This window comes from Numida meleagris, chromosome 5, assembly GCF_002078875.1.
Source record: "Numida meleagris isolate 19003 breed g44 Domestic line chromosome 5, NumMel1.0, whole genome shotgun sequence".
Lineage (NCBI taxonomy): Eukaryota > Metazoa > Chordata > Aves > Galliformes > Numididae > Numida > Numida meleagris.
This window is the reverse complement of record NC_034413.1, coordinates 32,296,323-32,320,365: the sequence shown is the minus strand read 5'-3', so window position 1 is coordinate 32,320,365 and position 24,043 is coordinate 32,296,323. Positions and strand designations below refer to the sequence as shown.

The 24,043-nt window shown below is 48.6% G+C and overlaps 1 long non-coding RNA gene across 1 annotated transcript; it reads right to left on the bottom strand.

The window, feature by feature from the left end:
* On the bottom strand, positions 11,120-17,042 carry LOC110399330. The gene is made up of 2 exons (XR_002439107.1): positions 11,445-17,042; positions 11,120-11,358 (listed from the first exon to the last, which is right to left on the bottom strand). It is a non-coding gene; the product is annotated as an uncharacterized LOC110399330 (long non-coding RNA).

Sequence of the window (24,043 nt, the reverse complement as noted above, 5' to 3'; positions counted from 1 at the left end):
ATTATCAGGAGCAAGTTAATGCCTCCTGGATGTTCTTGTGTCTGGCCCACGCTAGAGTCATCTGTAGCCCCAGGTGCTTTTCTGCTTCGGTTGCCCTTTTCGTGCCCAAATCTTGCTCTGTGCAGAGGGGACAAGGCAAGACACATGGATGATGCCTGATGAGGCACATCCAACACGAAAGGGCAGCTTGATGTGCAGCCTCCTGGCTTAATATTTTGCTGCTTCAGAGGGATTTTCCTTAAATTTTCCCATTTCTTAGGGCGGGAGAATGTAGGAGAGGGAGGCTTAGGGGCAGAACCAGGGAACTGGAGAATTTCTCTTTCAACTGATGCTTTTTATCCCCTTGATTTGGTGCTGGCAGAGCTGTCATGGTTGGTTGCTGGAAGATGAGAGCCAGGCAGACTCTGAAAGGAGTATGCTTGGTAGTGCAGCCCTGCTGGTGTTCCTGCAAGCAAGCGAGTTTTGATGGCTGGGTCGCAGGCTGCAGCTCCTCCTCTGTAATGGCATTAAGTTGCACCAAGGGAGGGTCAGGCTGGGTATTAGCAAAACATTCTCTGAAGGAGTAGTGATGCATTGGTACAGGCTGCCCAAGGAGGTGTGGGAGTCACTGTCTCTGGAGGTGCTCAAAAGCCACGGAGAAGTGACACTGGGGGAAATGGGCAGTGGGCAGGTGTGTTTAGGCTGGGTGAGCTGAGAGGGCTTTTCCAACCAGAATGATTCTATGAAGGCAGCACACAGAGGGATCTCCAGCAGTGGAGCTCAAATCACCTAGGAAAAGCCATCAGGAAAACGGCAAGTTTGTAGTGCTGGCTTTAGGGGGAAAAATGCTCCATGGGGTCCTCACTGTCCTTGTCCCTGCACCATGTAGGCTGCTTGGCACTGCAGCAATTAATCACTTCGTAAATATCTTCTGGTTTATTACATAAGCAGTAAGCACTTTGTCAGAAATTACATAAGTTATAATCCAATTAAACAATAATTACATTGTAATGGCTTTGTAACTACAGCATTAATTAACTTTATTGCACTGTAAATTAACTGTGGTATTGATACGGTGTCGAAAGCAGGCAGCTGGCTCTGGTGATGGGAGGAGAAGGAAGGGGAACCCCAAAAGCTGGGGGGCGACTGACATGAGGACCAGGTCTGAAGCACTGGAATGGAGCTGGTGGAAGCACTGGTGGTCAGCAGAGGCTAGGAAGCCAGCTGCATGTTGGGAGAGTTTCTGCACGCCTGTGTATTGGTGCTCATCTCAACCAGGACTTTCTCGTATATTGCAGGTGCTAAAGAGATGGGAGATGAGGCCAAGATCCTCCAAGGTACTCTGATGCCTATCATCACTTTGAATGGGAGGATCTGTGCTTGATATTGAGAAATCGCCTTCCTAGAGGGGGTTTCTCAGCTGACGACGGCACTTCCAAGGGGACCAGCAAGTAATGTGGAGATGTTGCTTGCTCCCTATGGGCAGGGAATGGAAGGAGTGGCCCTGGAGGTGCTGGAGCACTTGGGAGGTGTGTGGGCTGTGAGGGGCAGGGTTTGGCCCCAGCTGCCTGTGAGCAGCCTTCCAGAAGCCAGAGGCAACCCGAAGCCTATCGGCGCCATCTTCCATGGGCTGAGCAAAGAGATAAATCCTGCCTCCTGCTTGCAGTGGGGATTTTGGCAAGCGGGGCCAGAGAGACCACATGTGAGTGAAGGCGTTAACTCATGCTGCTACTCATGTCTCTGCCAGTGGAGAAGCTTTGGGTGAGATAAGATACTGCTCTTAACACAGTTTAAGCAAGGAGCCAGCCAGAGCCTTAGTAGGACTGGTAGCAATGGTGTCAAGCTGGCATTTATTGCTCAGGTGTTTTTAAAATGTTGTCTTTACACCAGCCATGCTCAGAAACTAGAAAACCAGTGCAGCCTCTTGCATTCTCGCACAACCGGTCTAGTGATGCAGGTAGGGAAATATAACAAAATAATTATCCTTTTGATCTGGCGTAATCTCCAAATCTCCTCCCCTGCTTCTGAACCCTGTTGAAGCATCTCTCTGATCCTTCCCAGTTTTGTAGCTCTCTGGCATGCTCCCACTTTGCCACGTGGCTGCTCTGAGTGCTACAGTTGTGCAGGATATATAAGGAATCATTACTTGGCAGTGCGTTGCACTTTTGTCACTACTTTTTTTTTTTTTTTTGCTTAGTGTGGACGTATTGATATTGCAAAGATTGCAGTTAGTGTGCGTGAAAAAATGCTTGTGTTTTTGGGAAATGACTCCGTGAGGCTCAGCATCTCTCTTGGCAGAGCTGAGGGGCACCTGCTGGCCTTGGATTGCAACAGATAAAAGGATTATGGAGCTGGGAGTTTCAGGACCCCTACCCTGAGCAGCCCACTGCCAACCAGGATGTGTAGGGGGCATTTCCAGGCTGGATTTTGGAGGTAAAGTGCTAGTGGAGGATAGACATGGGCAGTCCTCCATCCCAGCTTGGTGTAAAACAGGGTGTTCTAGAGCAGGTTTGGGCACACAAAAATAAGAAAAATAGTCTTAATCCACCAAAAGAAGAGTTGAGAATATTCTTTTTGTAAAAACAGACACTAGATGAGATAGAATCAAGCTGGGAGAGGTGGTTGGAGGAGAAAGCCAAGGATGAGAGTGCCATCCATCATGTTTGCTTTTGCCTGATGGGACTTTCTGCATTCCCTCCACCCTGTGCACGCTGTGTCACTGCTTGGCCATCAATTTCACCAGTGCTCCCTCTTCCTGTCTGCTGGGGTCAACAGTCTTTCTCTGGCTTTGCTGTGGACCAGTGGCTGCTCCATTGTGCTGCCATTACAAAGAGAAAAACTAAAACCGAAGCGGTGGTTGTGGCAGCTTTCTGCTTCTCTCCAAGAGCTACTGCTTCTGCAAGAGAAGTGGATATAGTGATGCATGGCAGCTGTTCTCCTATCTCTAATTTAATAGGGGTTCCCCATGTTTCCCCTTGTTTCAGGGCATCCTCAGCTGGAGGAGCAAACCTCACCGGGCTGCAGCACATGTGGCTGAGCTTTTAAAAGAGATGGGGAGGAAGGAAGGGTAATTAATCACTAAAGATACTTTGCTCATTCATTTTAACAACTGGAGTTTGGCTTAAATTATTAATGCCGAAGCTTCATAATGCACTAGGAAATGCACTGCGACAGATGTCATCAAAAGAGTGAAGCCTGGGTAACGCGAAACCACACTCCAGCCCTATTAAACTTGTGTTGCAGCAGGGAGAGGACAGTTCTTTTTCAGCAAATTAATAATGTGTTCTGATTAGCACAAAACAGATTAGCGAGGTTCTTCTCTATGTGCTTTGTTTCATCAATAGAAAGTTAATTAACAGTCCTCTGCCTTCTGACACTCAGTTATAAGACAACATGCCAGCATCGCACAGACCTTAATCTTAGATTATGAGTTTGTTCATTTTCTTTAATTTTAGTGATGGATATCTATCCCACGTGAGCTAGAAATGAGGTGTGTTTTCATAGCAGACAAACTCGTTTTGGTAATGCTCTAAGTTGCCTTATTTCAAGGAAATATTGTATTGGTTAGAGCATTGGGGCTCTCTCTTCTGGCATGAAGTTATGACCTATTTAAAAAAAAAAACAGAAAAAATCACCAAAAAATTATTAAATAAAATGATACGCAGAGTATTTAGGACATGCTACAGGCAGGCAGACATGGTGAGGATAGATGAAGCAATATGGCACATGGGACAGGGAGGCTTTAAGGCATCTCTAATCAGAGGACAAGTCTTGATAAAACCTTGTTGCACCTTTACTGAGACTCCAGCCCTAAGGTGCAGTTGTTTGATCTGAGGTGGAGCACTGTGCAATTTGCCAAGGTTGGATCAAGGCAATGTCCCATCCAGTTGTATTTTTGTGCTGAATCAAGCCTTTGGATGGCTGCTGCAGTGGGGTTTCACCCTGAAGATTTCCTAGCTTTGCCCAGACTGAGGCAAATTGTACGGCATGGAATGGGGGAGAAAGGAAGGAGAATTATGGCTCTGGGGATTGGAAACCCCAGGATGTATTTCCCCTCTCCAGAAAGACTCCACTGCTCAGTGGAGAACCCTTACAAATAAAAGGTGACACTACTGCTCCGAAAGAGTGGACAGGCGCTGGAATGAGCTGCGCAGGGAGGTGGTGGTGTCACCAACTCTACAGGTGTTCAAGGAATGTTTAGACGTTGTGTTGAGGGACATGGTTTAATGAACTACTGGTGACAGGTGGGCGGTTGGACTGGATGATCTTGTAGGTCTTTTCCAACCTTGGTGATTCTATGATTCTATCCTTATGTATAGTCACTCCTACCTTTAGCTGAAGCTGCTCTTTCTTAAATCGCCAAGTGGTTTATTTTCCTGTATTTGCATCTATTTTCCCATCATTAGCATGCTAGCTACATTAAAGCTTTGGCAGAGCTGCCCCATCCCACAAAAACTGGCTGCGAGTATCAGGGCTGTCAGGTTGGACACGTGGCGGCAGCAAACTTGCCTGAAATGCCTGGGCACAGCGTCAGGGCAACACCCAAATTCCTCACTGAGTCATGTCTTGACATGAGAGGAGAGAAAGTCCTGCTCCTCCAAACCTGGCCTTGGCTTCCCACCCCCAGTGCTTGGAAAAACCGCAGGGAAAATAGTCTTGAGCCCCAAGATGATGCCTAAATGAAGAGCGAGAATGGAGCTCTTTGATCTTCATCTCTCCTACCCCCACCCTGTGTAATTAAAGGGAGTGAAGAACCAGGCCCTAATTAAAAAGAGGGAGGGAGGAGTATGTGGGATGTGGTGGCTGAGCGGTGCCCATGGTGGGGGTACCTGATGTGTGTGGGGTGGGGTGCGGGACTGGGGGTGGTGTGGCGATGGCAGTGGTGGGGTTCATCTGTGGCATGAGCTGTTCAGGTAGGTGCTCGTGGTCTGCAGGTGGTGGTAGGGTGAAAGATACCGGCAGAGCTCAGGGAAGGGGTGAGGAAAAATATGGGGTTGGAGTTGTTAGTGTGTAACTGTCACCGGAGAGGTGATAGAGTCACCATCCCTGGAGGTGTTAAAGAAACATTTAGGTGTTGTACTGAGGGACATGGCTTAGTTGGAACTATTGGTGATAGGTGGATGGTTGGACTGGATGACAGAGGTCTTTTCCAACCTTGGTGATTCTATGGTTCTATGATTTGCCTGCTGCCATCCCACCCTGCCCCAGGTGGTTCTGGAAGGACGAGAGAATGCTGGCTGTTGCTGGAGAGCCCTTTAAAAAGCACAAATCAAAGCTGTTTCCACGTAATCTCCATGTGGCTGCTTTTTCTGTGTAATTTATGTGTTTGGATAGACATACCCAGCCCCTCCATAGCTAATGGCTCCCTCCCAGGGAACTAATTCCTGACTCTATTGCCATCTGTCTGGATCCTACTACCTCCTGGAGAGAGGTAGCTAGAGGAAATGCTCTCAGCTCTCTCAGGGAATTTTTTATTTTGGGTTTTCTCCCTGTTCACTGCAAGTTGTCCTTCATCTCCTGGCAACCTGACGTTCTGAGAGTCTGACCTGACATCTGTGGGGTCAAAAAAGTTAAGAAAACAAAACTTAACAATAAAAATAAGCAACTGGGGCCAGCAAAAAGAGCAGAGTGTCAGAGGAAGCCAAGGAGAAAAGGAGGATGCAGAGAGCACTCCCGCTGTCTGAGCACTACTCGAATTGCCCGTCTCCAGGGAAGACACCGCTTGCCCCTATTCATTTTGAAAAATGGGTCCTGTTCCACCTGTCTTGCCATTACAAATCGAGGAGCAACAGGAGTCAAGGGAATGTTGACTTCCATCCAGGAGCAATGGGCAAAGAGCAGCAGTGAGGATGGGGAACGGCCCACCTACCTGCCTCCTTCACTGTAATTAACCCCGGTGCTAATGAAGTGCAACCAGACAGCTACCTTCCTATGATAGAGAGCTTGCAAGGAGCAGCGCTAGCTAATGAGGACATTATAGGCTGATCTCTCGTTTGTCCTCATTGTATTTTTTTAATATTAGGCTAATTCTACTGTAACATAGATTAATTGGCACCTTTCTGCCTGCAAATTCCTTGGACAGACAAAAGTATTATTGTTCTTTTGAAATTTAGAATTGAATTTTGAAATTTGGTTTCCCACCCAAACCAAATAGTTTCCTTGGATTTGGAAGAGGGGCAGGGGAAGGGAGAATATCTCCTCCGAAAATCAGAAACAAGACCCAGTTGGAGGCTGAGTAGGAGGAAAAGTGTGTTTCATTATTCACTGAGCAAATTTTTCTAGGTCGTTCCATTACTGGGCAAATGCCATTCCCTCCTTGCTCGGTGCAGTGGCAGGGTGGAATGAAAGAAGGCTAAATATGGCAAGTAATGTGAAGAAAAAGCAGGAGTGAGTGTTGCCGAGTGTCTAGCCTTGCAGACTGACAGAGCCAAAAACCTGCTGTTTGTGTAAATGCCTTTGCTCATTTTCCTCCTGGGGTGAATTTGGCAATTATTCCATTTCCACATCTAGACCAGCCATAATGCAAGCCTGCCCATGCTGTCTCGCTGTTGTACTGCAAGGAAAAGGAAGGAAAAATCGCATGGATCCAGACAGTGGCTACATCCAAGTAGGGCAAAAGCTGGAAGAGGTGTGCCAATGGGGAAAGCATCTCGGCAGAAGATGCAGGGGAAACCTCCAGGTAGAAGGGACTGGGTAGAAAAGCCAATGCTGGAAAGTACCATGTTCTTCTAGAGATGGGTCAAGCCTTCCTCAGCTCTGGCCTGTTCATAGCTGTGGGATAGGAGGGGCAAGATTTTGAAGAGAGCATTCTGAAATATGCTTCAGGCTTTGTGGACTGTGCTGCTGGTGGCACCCTCTAGGATCATGCACGGCTGGTTGGTTGTGTTGGCTGAACCCTGTCACCGTTAGCTGGGGCTTGGTGTTGTGTTCAGCCCTGACCTCCCCATGCTTGAGTCTGCAGTGACCCCAGTGGCTGGCCCAGATGAGGAAACCCAACCAGGGGACACTGAGGCTGCTTTGAACATGAAACTCATGACCATAGGCAATATGGACAAGCCAAGAAGCTCAGTTGTTATGGTCCCAGCTCAGCTATTATGGTTCGCATGTGGATCAAATGTTTCCTGTGCACCATCCCAGCCATGAGTTCTGCTGCAAGGAATACTTTCCACCCCATGCACGCAATTTCTAGGTGACATTTACTTTAATGAACAGGTATCTGCAACCTTGGAAGTTCTTCATATTCCTCATTACCAGTATCCTAATTGTCTCCCCAGAAAGAAAAAAAAGAAAAGAAAAAAGAAAAGGCAAGATCCTTTTACACCTGACTAATTCTGCCGCTGTTATTCAGTGTTGCTTTCACACCACTTCCCGAATCTGCCAAGACACCCTTGAACCTGTTTAGAAAAGGTTAGGATGCTAATTAAGAAAAGCTATTTTTTCCCCCCTAACCTGAGGGAGAAATGTAAAAAGGTGAACGAGCTGGGGTTGGATCTATTATTATTCTTATATTTTTCCTGTTATGAAAAGTATGTCCCAGTTTTCCCCAGGGGAATGCGCTGCTCCTGCGGGTCCTGTGTGCCAGCGTGAATATGGGACGGGAGGTTAATTTGTAGCCCTGTGATGCACGAGCTTTCTCTTTGCACAAATATTGATCTACGGCTGTTCGAATATCCATCCTGACCGTAACAGCCGCTGCGTGATATTGCTGCTGGAGATGGGCAAGGACATCGGAGGGGAAGGGAGCAGGGAGAGGAAAGAGGCTGGTCAGGCCTGCAGATGTCCCTGTCAGAGAAGGGGAAGGTGGTATCTTTGTTCCACCCTGGCCATTGGTGATATGCCATCCTTTCATCGCTTGGGTGGTCTGAGCTGCTGGGTAGCATTCAGGAGAAGGCTAAAACTCAGCCATTGTGACCTAGGCGAATCAATCCCTACATGCTGATCCCAGCCAGCATGGAGAACAGCCTCCCTTCTCCCCATCCGCAGAAGAATAGGGATCAGCAGGGCAGCTGCTTTGCAGGAGGAGTGTGAGTGGAGCTGCTCCTGCCCTTTGGCTGGGAGGTTTCCACCCCTTACATCTGCCTGGTGGACTGCACCTCACTCCACACTAAAACTCTCCCGAATTCTTTCTCCATGAATAATAACAAAAAACCTTCATCAACTGGCTGGTTAGTCAGCTCTCTTAATTGCTCTGCTCTGATTTCACTTGTGCTTTTCTGCCATTTTCTGAATCTTGGGCTGAAGGAATGAGCGCGTGCGTGGCTTGTCCTGCTCAGAGCGCGTTAAACTTGCGTGACTCGGCCACGCAGAGCTGACACACAGTGACCTCACACAACTTCTCCCTTCAAAGCCTTCTGCACTGAGTGACACACCTGCCTCCTGTGGCAGGCTCCAGCGCTGGCTTATGCAACTGTACCCTTGTCTGTCCCTATGAGCTGCCAGCATCCATCCCGTTAAACTCTTGTCCATCTCCATACTTCCCGTTGCCTGAAATCTCCCTCAAACTGTCTGTTGTGTAATGGGTGAGATGTGAAGGCAGCTGGCTGCAGGTCTCAGAGCTTTTCCAAAGGCAAGGTCCTGTCTCTAGCAAAGATGATAGCAATGGGCAAGCTGTATAAGTGCAGGGCAAACAGCAGTGATATTTCTCCAGGACGCTTTTGCAGCCTCCTGTGGTTTGCAGGTCGGGGACCTCCTCACCCGTAAGCAGTGTGTTTGTGTATAAGAGCCTCAATGGACACACTCTCAGCAGAAAAATCCTATTTTTTTAATGCACTCTTAGGAGCTCTTTGCAGCCACAGGTCCTCTTTTAAGATGCCCATGGCTTAGAGACGCTGGGTAAAGAGAGACCTCTTTTTGTCTGTCTTGAACCCACAAGTTTCCTCTGGTGCCCTTAGCCCTTGCTCCAGGAAAGGTGAAAACAGCTCTTCTTGTGCTTCTCAGATCTCTGTAACATCCCTTTCCAGGGCTGAGGAGCCTGTACCTATCTAACACTCCTTCTTCCTTTGATCATTGTATTCCAGCTGCCGAAACACTTTTTCTCTACTGTTTTCATATGGGGAGCAGAACTTGGTGGAGAATTCAAGGGCGGACCAGTGTTGTCTGCTTTGTTCTTGGCTCTTTCCCTTGCAAGCCTTTTCCTTGTTCCTCCACAGAAATCCATGAGAGTGGCAGAAACTTGAGAACCAAGGGGAGGAGGCAGCCTGGCTGGGGGCCGGGGAGGGATGCTTCAAGGGAAGGTGGATGGGCTGTGGCAGAGAAGCATCTGTGAGAGTCAAAAGCAAGGGCAGTGCCAGAAGAAGTGCTGATGAATCTCTGGATGGACTTTTTTTTTTATGTGGGGTGCTGTGCAGAACAAGGAGGGTGCAGAAAATGCGTGGTACAAGTGGGCCATGCCATGGTAGAGACCTTTTGCTCATTTTGCTGTGCATAGTTATAACAAACAATGTGTCTACTGTCCTGCTGTGTGAAAGTCCATATGAAAGGACACAACCACAGAGACAAGGTGCTGCTTGCATTGTAGCAGTATACTGAACCCTCTTCTGATGTGTTTCAGGATGACTATGGGCATTACTAGCTTAGGTGACCTCCAGAAACTGGTTAATGAGGGATCTTGAGCCACTGAGTTGATTTTACTCTTTTGCAACTGTAGCAGTGTCCTCATGGAGAGCACAGTGAGCAACCAAGAGATGAACTCATCTGTAGCCAGAGGCAGGACCCCCCTTCCTCCTGCCTCCCCCATTTACTGATAGAAATGAGGTCTGTGGTGCAGCCCCTTAAGCTGGCTAGGCACTCGAGACTCCGAAGTCCTTAAGCACATTAGCAGCTGGAGGTCCATTATTATTCATTGAATCTCTCCAGGGCCGATTGGAATCCTCCTTTTAATTGTCTGCATTCCCCTCTGTCCTTTTATCAGGGAAGAAAGGAAAAAGGAGGGCAAGAGCAGCGGCAGCCGGGTTATCTCATTACCCATCCCACTCTGGGATGGGATGCACGCTTGGATCCACTCTTCCCTGCAGTGCAGGGGGGTAATATCACCCCTTTTCCATATTAATGGCAAAATGACAGCTCCCCCTTCTTCTGCATATCTCCCTCAGCATGCTGCAGTTAATAATTCAGATTTCATTAACACGTCTGTGTGGCCTTACGATGTTTCCCTTCTGTTGATGAAGAGATATTGGGAGGGCTTAGAGGGGTGGGAGTTGAAGCAGGACAAGCTGAAACAGCTGCTGAGATCAGTTGGGCTGGATACAAAGCTCATGAGCTCTCAGAGCACAGGACTTCTCCGTACTCCTCTGCATATTTGCTGCGACAACCAGAGCCAGTAAAGAACCAGAGAAGACCTCCATACTGATCAACAGCAGAACAGTGGTAGAATCGTAGAGTCTCCCAAACTAGATGGGACCCAAATAGGAAAGGCTGCTTGTGTCATCCCACTGGCCAAGTAGGAGGACTATGGTAGGAGGACTGGCATGGGCCATCAGACCATGGGCAGCCACTCAGCCTGGTTAGAGCAACGTGCCATGGAGGGAGCTGCGTGATGGGGACACCAGAGCCCACCTGAGCAGCTGTCATTGGCAAGTTCTGCACAGCCCCACTGGAGAGCCTCAGTGCCCCCTATTTGTAGGGGAAGCACTGAACATGCCTGTGAAGCTCTGAGCCACCAGCAGGAGCAGCTTTGAAGAAGGAGGTTAAATGAAATACGCCCTGGGAGAAGTTGGCCTTACCAGTCCTCCTGCCAGCGTAAAGGATTTTACATCAGGAGCCTTGTCTCTTGAGCTTGGTTTTCCACACACTGAAACATTAATCAACTTTTGAACCATGTACCGTATGAAATATTCATCCTTTCTTCTTGTGAAAAACAAACCAGAACCCCCAGCTATCTTCAAAGCTGTCTTGTGGCGTTCCATGCTCTGATCCTTTAGGAATTGCTGTGTCATTTCCACCTAACTTTATTCTGTGACTGTTGGAGACAGGGAGCTAAAAATCGCTTCCAGTATAACTTCACTAGTGTGTCTAGGTTTGCAAGACAAATGTTTTTTGACTTAGAATTTGCTGGCCAGACCCAGGCCGGTTGTATTTCCATTAAGGAGACAAAAGGGGTTTAATGCCATTTTCAAACCTAATTTCATGGCTAGCCAATTCATGCTGTGATCCAGTGGCAGGTGATTTCTATATTAAAACATTTGAAGAGAAAGCAGCTTAGATCAGCCATCCTTGAAAGGGGATAGACCATCCTGTCTGTCCTTCCAGTGCCAGAGGGGAGGGCTTCCCCCAGGCATTGCTGCCTTTGCAAGGGGTATGAGCACAGCCACAGCACAGATCCTCCTCTGAAACTTCTTCAACAGCATGCCCTTGAATAAGAGCTTTTTCCCTAATAAATGACTGTAAAAAAAAAAAAAAAGGTAAGAAAAAGTAATAAAAAGGGAAAAGGAAAAATCCGTTGCAAAACGTAGCTTCCATTAGCAAACCTTAAGGCACTTTTAGAAATGTTGAGTGAATGAAGTCTTTCCCTTGCCCTATCTGGGGTAAACAAATCCATCCTGTCCTTCAGCTTGATCTTGCAGTAATGTCATAATCCCACCTTTATTACATCACTGTTGTCATGGAAATAACTGTGATTTCATAAAGTCTCCATAATGACTTTACCACAAGATCCATTAGGTTGGGAAGATGGATTGTGAAGGCTAGAAAAATGCTTTCTTTAAGCAAATGCATACTGGATAATTAGCAAATGCAGCAAGGGGAAAGAATGGAAATTTGATGGAGATAAATAAATGGATCCATCTCAAACGCAGGCCATTTATGAACAATTTCCTTGATTTGGTTTCGTATGGCACAAAGGCACTATTATAATTCCAATCAAGCCAAAAAGTCCCATACTTCAGGGCATAGTTGGTGCATGTCAAACAAAAAAATGGAATTAGCTCCAGCCCTCCAAAGACCCTCAGACTTTGGAATAACATTCTTAGGCTCACAGTGGTGTCCAGAGAGCATCCTGAGGTGTGGTGGGACCTGCTGGCTGATGGTCCAGGATCATAGAATCATAGAATATCCTGAGTTGGAAGGGATCCCCAAGAGCAGTCTGATGTAGACAGCTTATTCCTTTGCATTTCTGCATCCTTTGGGAGCGTGTGTCCTATTGATAGGTATTTATTTTTAATTTCCAAAGAATAATACGGTGCTTGTGATGGTGCTCGCTGGGAAGCCCACCCCAGGGTGACAGATGATGCTAGAGAGACATCAAGCTGTGCTGGTTTTCTGCTCTGAGCCATGCAATCTCTTTTCTCGTGCCCTGGTGCCACACTGGGCACCATCATGTGCATCCCTCATCCTGGAGGTTCTCGTGGCTCAGGCAGCAAGGAAGAGCAGGGCACCAGGGTTTGGGGAGGAGCTGTGGGAACATAATGTACAAGATATGCACCAGAGGTGCTCAGCTGAGGTGTGCTGGCTCAGTGCTGGAACACCTTTCTGCAAGCCAGGCTGTTTGCAATGTTGTTCCCCTCAAAGCTTCAGCAAGCCTCTGGCTTCCCATTGCCAGCTGCACCTGGCCTGGGAGCAGGGATGTAGAGAAGCACTGCTGAGCTAATTGAAGTGGTCAAGATCTAGCCAGCGGCATTCCTCACATTAGCCAAATTGGAACTATAGCTAATCTCCAAGTCAAGACAAATCTCTCCCCTGCAATCCTCTTACTATATTTACATATGAAAATCCACGAACGCTTACTGAATGGAGCCGTGGTGAGACTTTTGGGGATTGCTTGCAAAGAGGCTGGCAGTGCAGCCTGGAGAGGGTGTGAGGCACTGATAACACCTGTGTTCCCATATCCCCAGGAGCTGGGTGGCTGGAGCCCAGTCCAGGTATTTAGAGTGCTCTTAAATGTTACTCCTGGTAGGTGAGAAATATTGGCTTAGGGAAAAAAAACCTCGTGGGACTCAATGCAGATACACGATCATCAGTGAGCATTATCTTGTTAATCAGTATTACCTAACTTTAATTGTAAGTGTTGTTACTACTGTCAAACCCATGATAGAGATGTAACATGTATTGCCTTTGAGAAATAACAACTTTTTGTGATTAATCATCGCTGACGGTCACGTGCAGTCTCTAATGATCTCCTGAGATGCTTTGCTGGAGTGGGAGGAGAAGGTTTTAGCCACGCGTGCTGGCAAGGCTCCAGCTTTGGCTGTGATGATTGGCCAGACAAAATCCATCCCGCGTCTTTGGCTGCCTGTAATGAAGTTCCTTGCTTCGTTCTGGCACTGACAGAGCCAAATAATGTGTGGTCTGAAACATCTGTTGCAGCTCATAAAAACAACACGTTACAGGGAGGATTATTCCTGGTCTGGAGAACCAGAGAGCCAAACACGGGGTGATCATCATTACTAACTGGGGATGGGATAGCGTGGCACTGCTGAAATGGGCACCACCTTGCCCCCTCCTGCCATAAATACCTAAACCATCTATAAACCACCTCTTGAATGCCTCCCATGTTGACTTAAATGCTCTGCTGGGAAGCAGCAGTGTCTCTGTGATGACATGCTCTTGGCTCCACCATCTGCAGAACAGAGCAGGGCAATGGGGCAGCATCCACATCCTGCATGCAAACTGCTTCCACTCCATACTTCTGCAATCTGCAAAGGTCATTTTGGAGCTTGTGCCATTTCATCTGTGTGACCACGGGGCTGCAAAGCTTCAGTGCAGAGCATCTTGGCTTCCAAGCATGGTCACCATCAACCATAATCAAGAAGGCAGGTTGGGTGACTGGTTTTGCAGGCTTTGGATTTGAGTTTGAAAACAGGGTGCTAGCGAAGAAGTTTATTTATGTTTTCATCTCTTAAAAGTTCACAGTTAAAAGATTGTTCAGTTAAAAATAAAATCATCTGAAACCAGAAACTGTTTTGAGTAAAATGAAGGATTCTCGGTCAACTCAAAATGAATTTGTTGACCTCCAAACCATTGTACTGGGGGTGTGATTTCTCAGCTGGACCAGCGAACCTGCAGATCTATTATTCACACTGCTCTGCTAATGAGGTCCTGAGGTCTGAAGAGTATGTACTATATTGACACCTCGCTCCTTTCTGGGGCTGATCCAAGCTATGTGAAAGCTGGTGGAAAAACTTTTTAAATGGAAATTGGCCAAGTTTGATGCCGTGTTTTGGTTGGGCCTGCCTGAAGGACGTGGGGATCCTCTCAGATACGTTGTCAGTGGAGTCCTGTTTTGATAGACAACAGCATCTCTTTGCTTCCCTGAGGTATATCCTTATGCAACTCTTAGCTAACACCGGTTTATTCTGTTAGGCTGCTAAGGGCTGCAAATTCTGCCCGTTTATTACCAGGATGTTTTCATCTTGAAACATATTCTGCTTTTGATGAGCTCTTCGAGGAATGCTACTTCTGCAAATGCAGTGATGTATCACAAATCACCCGGTGGCGGCGGGGTCAGGCATTGCTTGTCTCCTTGGCTACCCATGCCAGGCAGGAGGAGAAATCCTGCCACCATCAGAAGTGTCCCTTTGCCTTCAGATGCTCATGTTGCTTTCCTATGTACGTGCCTGTCTGATTAGCAGCAAGGAAGAAACACCCTCAGAAAAAAAGCAAAACATTGCTGTTCTTTGTAGAGGACACAGTAGAAGGCTCAGGAAGCAGTGAGGATGGAGAAGGGTGAGTGTGGACGATGTTTGTTTCAGCAGGAAGAAGTTAGGCAGGGCTCAAATTGGCTTTTTTTCCCACTAAAGGCATCCAGCTGCTGCCATGATTTCTGCTTTTAGGTTCAGATTGTTTGCAGGCTGCTCTCTGGAAGGGATCAATAGCCTCGTGGCTCCTTCCCCTTGTGCTCTGCTCACCTGAAGGGAGCAGATACCTGGCTCGATGGTAACCCTCACACGTTGTGCAAGCACTCATGTGGCAGCCTTTCAGGGTGCTGGGGCTGATTTGCCTTGATGTACTTATTTGTGCCTCGTTGGAGGATCACTTCCGCAATGCTCCATCAGCTCTGAGCAGATGCAATCAACCCCCTGGTTTGTCCCTCATGGTTCCTGCAAATGGAAGGAGCATACGGCGAATGCTTCAGGTGCAATACACAAGGGAGGAAGTCAGGCTGGGGGAGCTGGGCAGGTTTTTCGGACCTTAGCAGCTCACAAATTAGCCCTGTTGCACCAACAGTTCAGGATTCACCCCACAGGCTGGGAACCCTGCTGGGAAGCCTTTAGAGCCCTGTGGATCGAAAGGTGGAAACACTGTGGTCCTGGTGTCCTAGCTGCTGTAAAAAGGCATGGGGGTGCAGAGCCCGGGTCATTGTGAAAGACTTCTGCTGCAGAAGTGGAAGCACCGTGTAACAGCGGCACTCAGTTCATTTGTCAGGCCCCTTTCTGTTTCTGCACTTAGGAAAGTGAAATAATAATTGGGAGCAAAGCTCAGGTTAATCTGTGCTGAGAACATGGCATTATTATAAGAAGGGGCACATGGGGAAGCACGCAGCCTTTGTGGCTCATTTTATTTTTCGGCTTTGCCTTTTTGTGTCGCTGTCGCTGGTATTGGAAAATAACCCTTGTCTGCATCAACTGGAGTGCAGAAGACATGTCTACAAGGCTGGGGTGCCACTGAGCCGTGGCACGCTGCTTCCAGCCTAGGGATTCTGGTGGCTGTGCTCACACCCAGCTGACAGAGGGCTTCCCAGGTGCCGCTTAATGACCCATGGTGCCATAGGAACCCCTTGGAAGAATTATGGGGTCATAACTCACAGCTGCTGCAGACGGGTTCTCCATACATAGGGGCACATGTCAGGAATTTATCACTAATGTATTTTTATGCTGGGCCTTATCATAAATGAAGAAAGACTCCAGCTGTCTCTAGTGACTTTTTAATCATCCAAGGAAGCTCTACACCTGAGGTGACAAACACCCAGCCTGTTGGTTGGGGCCACTTTGCTTGATGTATTTATGGGAGATGCTCAGCTTATTCTGCTGCATCCCACATTTCTTTGTAGGGAGGGGGAAAGCAGCAATGCCTGCAGAGGGCATGCTGCAAACCCTGCAGCAAGGCAGCCTGCAAAATGGTATATGCAGGCTCTTGAGGCCAAACAATGGGGAGATAAAAACACATGCATGGGGTGGCAATGGGACAAAAGGAGCAAGCTGCTTGGCAAGCCAGTTGATGTTATCTTTCTGGATATTAGTAGAGGTTCTGCTAGGTTCTGCTCCTCCAGCAGGCATTCTTCAGCTCCTGGGAGCTCTCGGAACTCCCTGCTCAGTCCAGCACCAGGTTAAACTCTGTTTTTCCTGGAAGTTCCTCTGGATACGTTTTACAGTTTAATATTTGTTGCGAAGATGCGAAGCATCTTTCTTTCCTACTGAATGTGCACCTGTTATATGCAGGGCTAATTTTAAGATTTCTGGAGGAGGCTGGAGACTCTCCTTATCTCTAGTGAGGAGGGATGCATGCCTGAAGCATCTCTCAGGGATGCATGCCCTCAGCACTGGGTGGGCTGTGTCTCCAGGCAAATGTGGTGGTGACTGGCCCACCTCCTCCTTCAAAGTGGACCAGCACTGCTTGCTATGCCACTGCACAACAAATCAGCACATTGGTATTACCCTATGTGTGGAAAGCATTAAAAAGCATTGATGACACTCCTGCAGGCTTTGTAGACACTTGTACTCATTGGTGTCCTGCAGGGAAGCATGCAGGGTGAAATAACGCCCAGCTGGAGCTGGCTGCGAGGTGCTCTTTCTTTTCCCAGCCTGAAGGAAGAGACTCAGGACACAAAGGTGCTCTACAGAGCATGCTGCTGTCTGCCAAAGGAATTAAATAACTTCAAAAAATTACTTTTGTGTAACTCGTGAATAAATGGAAAGGAGAGAGAAGCCCCAGTCTGTGTGGTGCACTGGAAGTTTGGATGCACAAACTTCCAGTCTCTCTTCCCAGAGGCTCACGACAGGTGAGTCCAAGTCTTCCTGTGATCATCACTGCTGCCATTCCCCCACCCCAAAGTAGAGGAGATTTAGATTAGATGTTAGGAGGGAATTCTTCACTCAGAGGGTGGTGAGGCACTGGCACTGCTGCCCAGAGCTGTGGGTGCCCCATCCCTGGAGGTGCCCAGTGCCATGGATGGGCCCTGGGCAGCCTGAGCTGCTGGGGGACAGCCAGCCCACGGCAGGGGTTGGAACTGTGTGAGCTTTAAGGTCCCTTCCAACCCAAACCATCCTGAGATCATATGAAAAGAAGGCAGGAGGATTTGGGATTGAGTTCCTTGTTGTTCTCCTCTGAACAACTGAAGGAAGGGAACTGCCTGGAAAAAGTGGAGGAGGCATCCCCTGCCTGCGGGGAGGCAGAGACATAAAAATATTCCCTGCTGACAGCGTGCTGAGTTATTGCAGCCCCTGAGCTGCTGGATGGGGCTGAGCACTGTGCAGCGGGGGAGTCACTGGGGCTCTGGCAGAGTGGGATGGGGGAGCTGGAAGTGATGCGTGCTGTTGTCTGCTAAGCACTGCACTGTCAGCTCTCGCTGCTCTGAGAGCGTCTTGCAGCATCTGGTGTTGTTTCCTGCCATCAGCTGCGTGGCTCTGTGATGTTCCCTGTATTTGCTTTTCTTTTCTAGAGAAAGTTTCCATGCTCAAGACTGCCAAAGACATCTTGAAGGCAAAGAGCTGAGCTCACCCAAAGGCTTAGAAAGGGAACAGAGGAGCAGCGTGAATCCACCGTTACAAAGCTTGTTTTGGGAGGAGGAAGGATGCCTGTGAAGGTGCCATAGGGTGATGGGGATGCGACAGGGCTCCCTCCTGGGGCTGTTATTGGGATCTCGCAGTGTGCAATGCCACAAATGGCACCTGGAGCCCAAACGGAGCCCAGGGCACATGAATGCTGCTAACAGCACTTCCCCATGCTTGAAGCCAAGAGATGACATTGCAGAAACAGTCTAGGTCAAAATAAATTGCTTTCTGCCATTCTGAGATTATCTAAACCCTTCTTTTTCCCAGGATGAAAGGGAACAAAGGCTCTTCTCTGCTCCAGAAAGAGCCTAGGATACTACTTCTGAGAGCAACAAGAACTTATTAGGGGAGAGGGTAAACAAAGAGATTTGGGGTTAATTTGCTCGGGAGGGGGAGGAGGAAGAGCACGATGCCGTTTTTAAAGCCTGCCACTTCTCCTGACAATAGCAGCAGGTTGCCGACTGGGCTGTGCAGGCAGCCCCGTTGTCTTTTCAGCCTATTGACGGGCTGCCCTCGGTGTTTCTGTAACTGCACATTGATTTCTCATGGACTCACTTCCAGCTCAGCGCCCACCCACTTCATTGAAGCAGAGGTGGTGCCGTGTCACCATCCTCCCCACGGCCGCCTCTTGGGGCTGCTCCCAGGGCTTTTTGCCAGCATGAGGAGCCCTGGAAAGGACCTCTGGAGGTCATCTGGTCTTGTTTCCTTTTTGCTATGGCCCTGTCTCCTCCGTACATGGCAAGGAAAGGTGTGTTGCAGAGCAGCGTGCCGAGCCTCTCCACCTGGGCATCTTCTTGTGAAGTTCCCTAACATAGAATCATAAAGAGAAAGGGAGAAAAACAAACATATATGTCTTGAGATTTTATGGGCTTCACATGCTTGAAAATGGGCAGTAGTGCAAACTGCTCTTTTCAAAATGCGTGTAGTTCCACGTTATTGCTGTCTGCAGAGAGCCACCATGTGATGTGAAGGGAGAAGTTCTCGCTCTGAGCCCCCAAGGTGAGGACTGAATAAAGTGCCTCTTTTCTGCCTGAACTCACCACAGTGAATGCTCCCTCCTGCTTGAAAAGAAAGGTCTTATGGCTGTTAGAAAAACCCTTTCCTGCCAGGGTGCTGCCCAGAGCAGCCCCAGGGTGCACATGCTGGACAGAATGGGGCAGGTCTGGCCTTCCACTGGAGAGGAACTGGTGGGTCCCAGAAGAAATTATCTTTCCGTCCCATGCAAAATTGAGAGCACTTAATTATCCATGGAAATAATTTGTTTTAGAGAGGAAAAATCCCAAATGTGTCACTTCCTACTTTTTTACTTCCCCCCAGATTTTTAACAGCACAGCAGAGCTGCGCATAGGATCACAGAATGGTTGGGCTGGAAGGGACCTTAAAGCCCATCCAGCCCCAACACCTTGCAGTAGGCTGGTTGCCCCCCAGCAGGTCGGGCTGACCGGGGCCCCATCCATGGCACTGGGCACCTCCAGGGATGGGGCATCCATTGCTCTAGTGTCTTGCGGCCCAAAGGCCTTCTTAGAAGAAAAGATCCCATTACTACCTTGATTTTAAGACTTACAAATCCCTATGTACCTTGTTTTGAGAGCAAATACTGATGAATTCCCACTGCTTGAACACAGAGCTGTGTTTTGCATGGCAGGAGTGTCCTGACCTTGGCTGCTCCCTGGGTGGGCTGGTCAGATACTGCGTGTTGTTCCTTCAGATCCTCTGTGGGGTCCTCCATGGACATGTGCTGCTCAGAACCTTTCAGTTCTGTTTAGTTGTCAGTTTTTGATGAAGAAGCATGTGGATGGGCGATTCCCAGCTGCTGTTAGACTGGGGGCTCAGGGGACAAGAGCTGAAAGTCACCTACGTGGGCTCCCAGAGCCTCCGTATTCCTATCCAAAACTAAAAGAGAGAAAATTTCCCTAGAGAACTTTGGTGTGGGCCAGAGAGCATTAAAATGGAACTTTCAGCCAACTAATAGCTGTAATTACAGCCCATCCTCTCCTATGTGATGCTGACTTCCCCATGTAATTTTCTTTTAATTTTCACTTAATAGGTACACGTGAGAGATGAGTGGCTCAGTGTGCTTCTCATGCTTCATGTGCTGTTGGCTTCACATTAAGGAAGCCTCCTGGACATGTGGCCCAAGCTGCGGTGGGACAGTGCTGCCCTTCAAAGCATACACGTGTTGTAGACACCAGTCCTGCTTCTCAGCTCTTCTCAGGATGGAGAAGGCTCAGTGGGAGTGGGAAAAATGCTCCAGTTGGATGGCAAAAATAGAACAGACAGTAGTGCTGGCTGCTGGCTTGCAACAGGGCCATGCTTTTGCTCTTCTTCCTCCCAACTCTGCCCTGGGTGTTGGAACATCCTCCATCCTCGTTCACTTCCCCACATCCAAAATACAAAGGTGGCATCATTTCCACCATCCAGAAGAGTCCTTTCAGGCCAGCTCTGACATAGAAAGGAATGCAATCTTGCCTAGCCATGCTGTGCTGTACCAGTTCCAAGGGATGGAGGGGGAAAAAAGCAGAATTGGAGGCTTTCATAAGCATTAAATTAAAACAGTGCATAGGGTCTGTTTTGGTTCCTGGGCATGAACATCATATCAATGCTCCACTCTGCCTGCTGCCTGATAACAGCAGTACCCACTGGGTAGGCTCAGCCTGCAGTGCGATATGCAACAAATAAAAAGCAGGAGCCCGGTAAATGCAATTTCAGGTGTCTCAGCCTCCCTAGTCACTCTGGCTCCCTGGCTGCCGTGCAATTAATTCTGCAGAAGATCTCAAAAGTGTCTAATTGAGTTGCATTTCAATGGGAGTTGCTGGCGGTGGGAGCTGAGAGCTGCAGTGGCTGTGCGCCCAGCAGGTCCACCCCTGCTTTGGGATGGGTCCTGCAGCTTGGTTGCCTTGGAGGTGACAGCATGACCCAGAGCAAGGCTGCAGAGATGCACGAAAGGAACAAAGGGAGGGGAGGGACACTCCTGGGGACGTCTCTTCGGGGTGGATGGATGTGGGGCTGTGCAGATTGTGTCTCCCCATTGACTCTCTGCGTGCTCAGCCCCTTGGAGGTGTGAACCCTGAGCTCAACAGCAGCAGGGAAGCACAGGATGGATGCAGCCCTTTCTCCTGAGCAGGATACAGAGCTCAGTGAACCACTTGAAGCTTCTTCCACCCCAGCACCCTGCGCAGAGCATCCCCCTCCACACACTTGTGAAGTAATTAGATAACTGCTGTGAACAAATACGTGTTCTTAACAAGCATGCTAATTGGTATTGACCATTGTGTGGCATGCACTTTGTCAAGTGCCAATTAGAAGTGCCTAAGAAGCGCTGGAGAAGCAAGCAGACAGTGATTAGACCTCAGATGGGTACACTGTGCTGCTGGAGATCCAGCAGGAGAGCCACCTGGCAGAGCAGCCAAAAAACCCTATTCCCACCCAAAACAGCACCCGTGGAGCTGGCACTGCGCAGCTGGTAACCTGCTGCCCATGTCCGCAGGTGTTTGGCTGTGGGGTGTCCTGCACCTCGAAGCTGATTCTTGCTGTGTGCCTGTAGCAGTCTCCCTGGATGCTCTCACTCGCCTGGATTGCTTTATTTATTGCCATCATTAATTAATTTTATTTTGGGCAGGAAGGACAAATCCTCTGAGACCGTCTGCATTCTGGAGACCATTACTGCATCGGTGTCTGAAAGCTTCAGTGCACAAAAACCCCTGGCTGCTGTCAGCCCAGCACGATTAATTAACCTGCACCACTTGGAACTGCAGGGCGGTGTGTCTGTGTCCTACATGGGGATGGCTCTGGTCTCTGTGCACTGGGGTACAGGGACCGCAAAGCTGCACCAGGTACACAGTATCTTCCCAAAATGGGCAGCATGGGGATGGCATGAAGATGTGTGCTACTCCTGTGTGAGTTCTTGAGGTAGACCTGAGGCTGAATTGGGTCTCTGCTGCCTTTTTTATAGCAGCAGTGCCACATCTCCACGGCTCTGCAACACTTCCAGGGACAGTGACTCCCCCATCTTATTTGGATGCTGCCGTGGTGCTGCGGGGCCGTGCAACAAGACTGCAGCCAGTTCAGGTCACCTTCAGGAGTGTGCTTCCTCAATCCCCACCCAGCGCTCAAGGTGTGTGGTGCCTCAGAGCATCACTTATCACTGAGATTGCTGCCTTCCTCCCTGGGATATGCAGTAAGGGAGGAGAGAACCCCCAGCAAATGAGGCAGAGCAGTTTATCTGACTCTGAACGAAGGAACAAACAGAGTTTGTCTTGTGGTCATGGTGTCACTTTGCCACAAAAGGAGAGCAGGGAGAAGTTAATTAAACTTTAAAGAAGCCATTTATTAGAGGAGGAAAGTAAGGCGTGCTTTTTCTCCAATACTGGAGTAAGGCTCATTACAGAGGGAAACCGTTCTTCAGCAGTTAATACACTTACCTTCTACCACCTAGCTTTGAGAAATGGTTAATGGAGTGTCCATGGCTCATTTTAATGTGCAGTTTTGCAAGGTACCCATGGCCCTTTGGCTGCAAGAGTTTAGAAAACAACTGTCTGAAAACGAGGTGCTCCCACTGAGGATGCTGCCTGGATGCTTACATGCTTGCTGCAACCCCTGTGTATCCTCTCAGACTGGGAGAGCGGAGTGATGGTCTGGTGACTGAATGGCTCTGAAGCTCATGTGCTGCCTCATGCTGCCCATGTGCTCATTTGTCGCTGAAACCCCTTTTCAACCAGTGGAGCCCATGGGACTCTGTGCTGGCACCTTTCTGCTTGGCACCTTTGGAATGGGCCTGGATGCTGGTCTGGGATAAAAAATGGAATAACATCATTTGCTGACAATGTGGATTTAATACCAAAAAGATGAAAATACTGCCAACCTCCAAGAATGGGAAGAGGTCCTTATGGTACTTAGTGAGTGGATAATAAAACGGCGGATGAAATTCAAGGCTGCTAAATGAAAAACAATACACAGGGGAAAAATCAGTCTAACTTTGCACACAGAGCGATGGGCTCTGAACTGGCTGTTACTGCTCGCAGAGCGAGCTGAGAGTCATGCTACAGACATCTATCACAGTGACAGTTCACGCTCCACGGTCGTCAAAAACCCCACAAATAAGATGATGGGAGTTTCAGGGAGCTGAGGGAGGGTGAGATGGGGAACGTTGTTCTGCTGCTTAATGAGTGGCTGGTGTACCCCTCCTTGAGCATTCTGTGAGCAGCTCTGGACTTCCCATCCCCAGAATGGAGGGGAGAAGCCAAGAAAATTATCCACTGCATACAGGGATTGATGGAGGCAGGGGTGGGTATGGAATCATATAGAGTACCATGGAGCTGAAGAGCTGGCGCTGATTGCTTAGCTGAAGTACTGGGCATAAGGACCATCAGAGAATCTACCAAGAGAAGTGGAGACTTTCTCCAATGCAGAACTGCTCTGAGCTGGGAGGGGACACATCAGAGCTCAGCTGCATCCAGCTGAAAGAAATACTTGTGCGATGGCCCCTTTATGGCTGGGCAGACAGGCAGAAATTCACTGCCACCACTTACCCAAGAATAATGAAACATTTCCTGAGACAGCAATAAATCTCCTGCCATGACAACACTTACAGCGCCTCTTCGATCCAGGAAAAAGGTTTTAAAACTCAGCAAAGTGGGAGTTTTTAGTGCCTTTGTGCTTGCTCCCAGCCATAATAGCAGGTTTTGGGGTGAGCAGTGTGGCATGGCCCAAAGATGGGACCAAGGGCAAGCACAAATCAAAGACTCAGGCTTGAAAATCTCTTCTCCTGTGTGTGGGGCTGCAATGGGCACAAGTCATCCCAATGAAGCCTGAATAACGGTGATCCAAAAAGTCATTGCTGATTGATGCTGAGCGACGCTGAGCTGGAAGAAAGGCTGGGAGAGAAGAGCCCAGTCAAAGACAGAGGGATTCTACCACCTCCTAAGTCAGGGACAGCCATCCTGGGAAGAAGTGCTTTTAGCAGCCCTGGCCACAGAGGGAAAAGGAGGGGTTTAGTGAAGGAAGAAAAGCTGATGCTGGAAAAAGGTATGGGGAAGTGATAGGTCTTTAAAACCTAGCCAGTGAACCAGTCTGGTTGCAGTGGTCAATTTAAAAGGTATCAGCAGAAATGAAGTGGGTTTTGATCTCTAGCAGCTTGGGGACGCCTGAATGGGAAGATGAAGCTGGTGGTGATGGTTTGCTGGTGCAAGGGTCAGGGAAGTGCTGGAAGGAGAGGGCTGCTCAAGGGCATGGCTGATAAATAGCAGATCATCACAACACATTGATGCCCAGCAAAGCCTAGACTATAATGGTTCTGTCCCTGTTTCCTTCCTTCCTTCCTTCCTTCCTTCCTTCCTTCCTTCCTTCCTTCCTTCCTTCCTTCC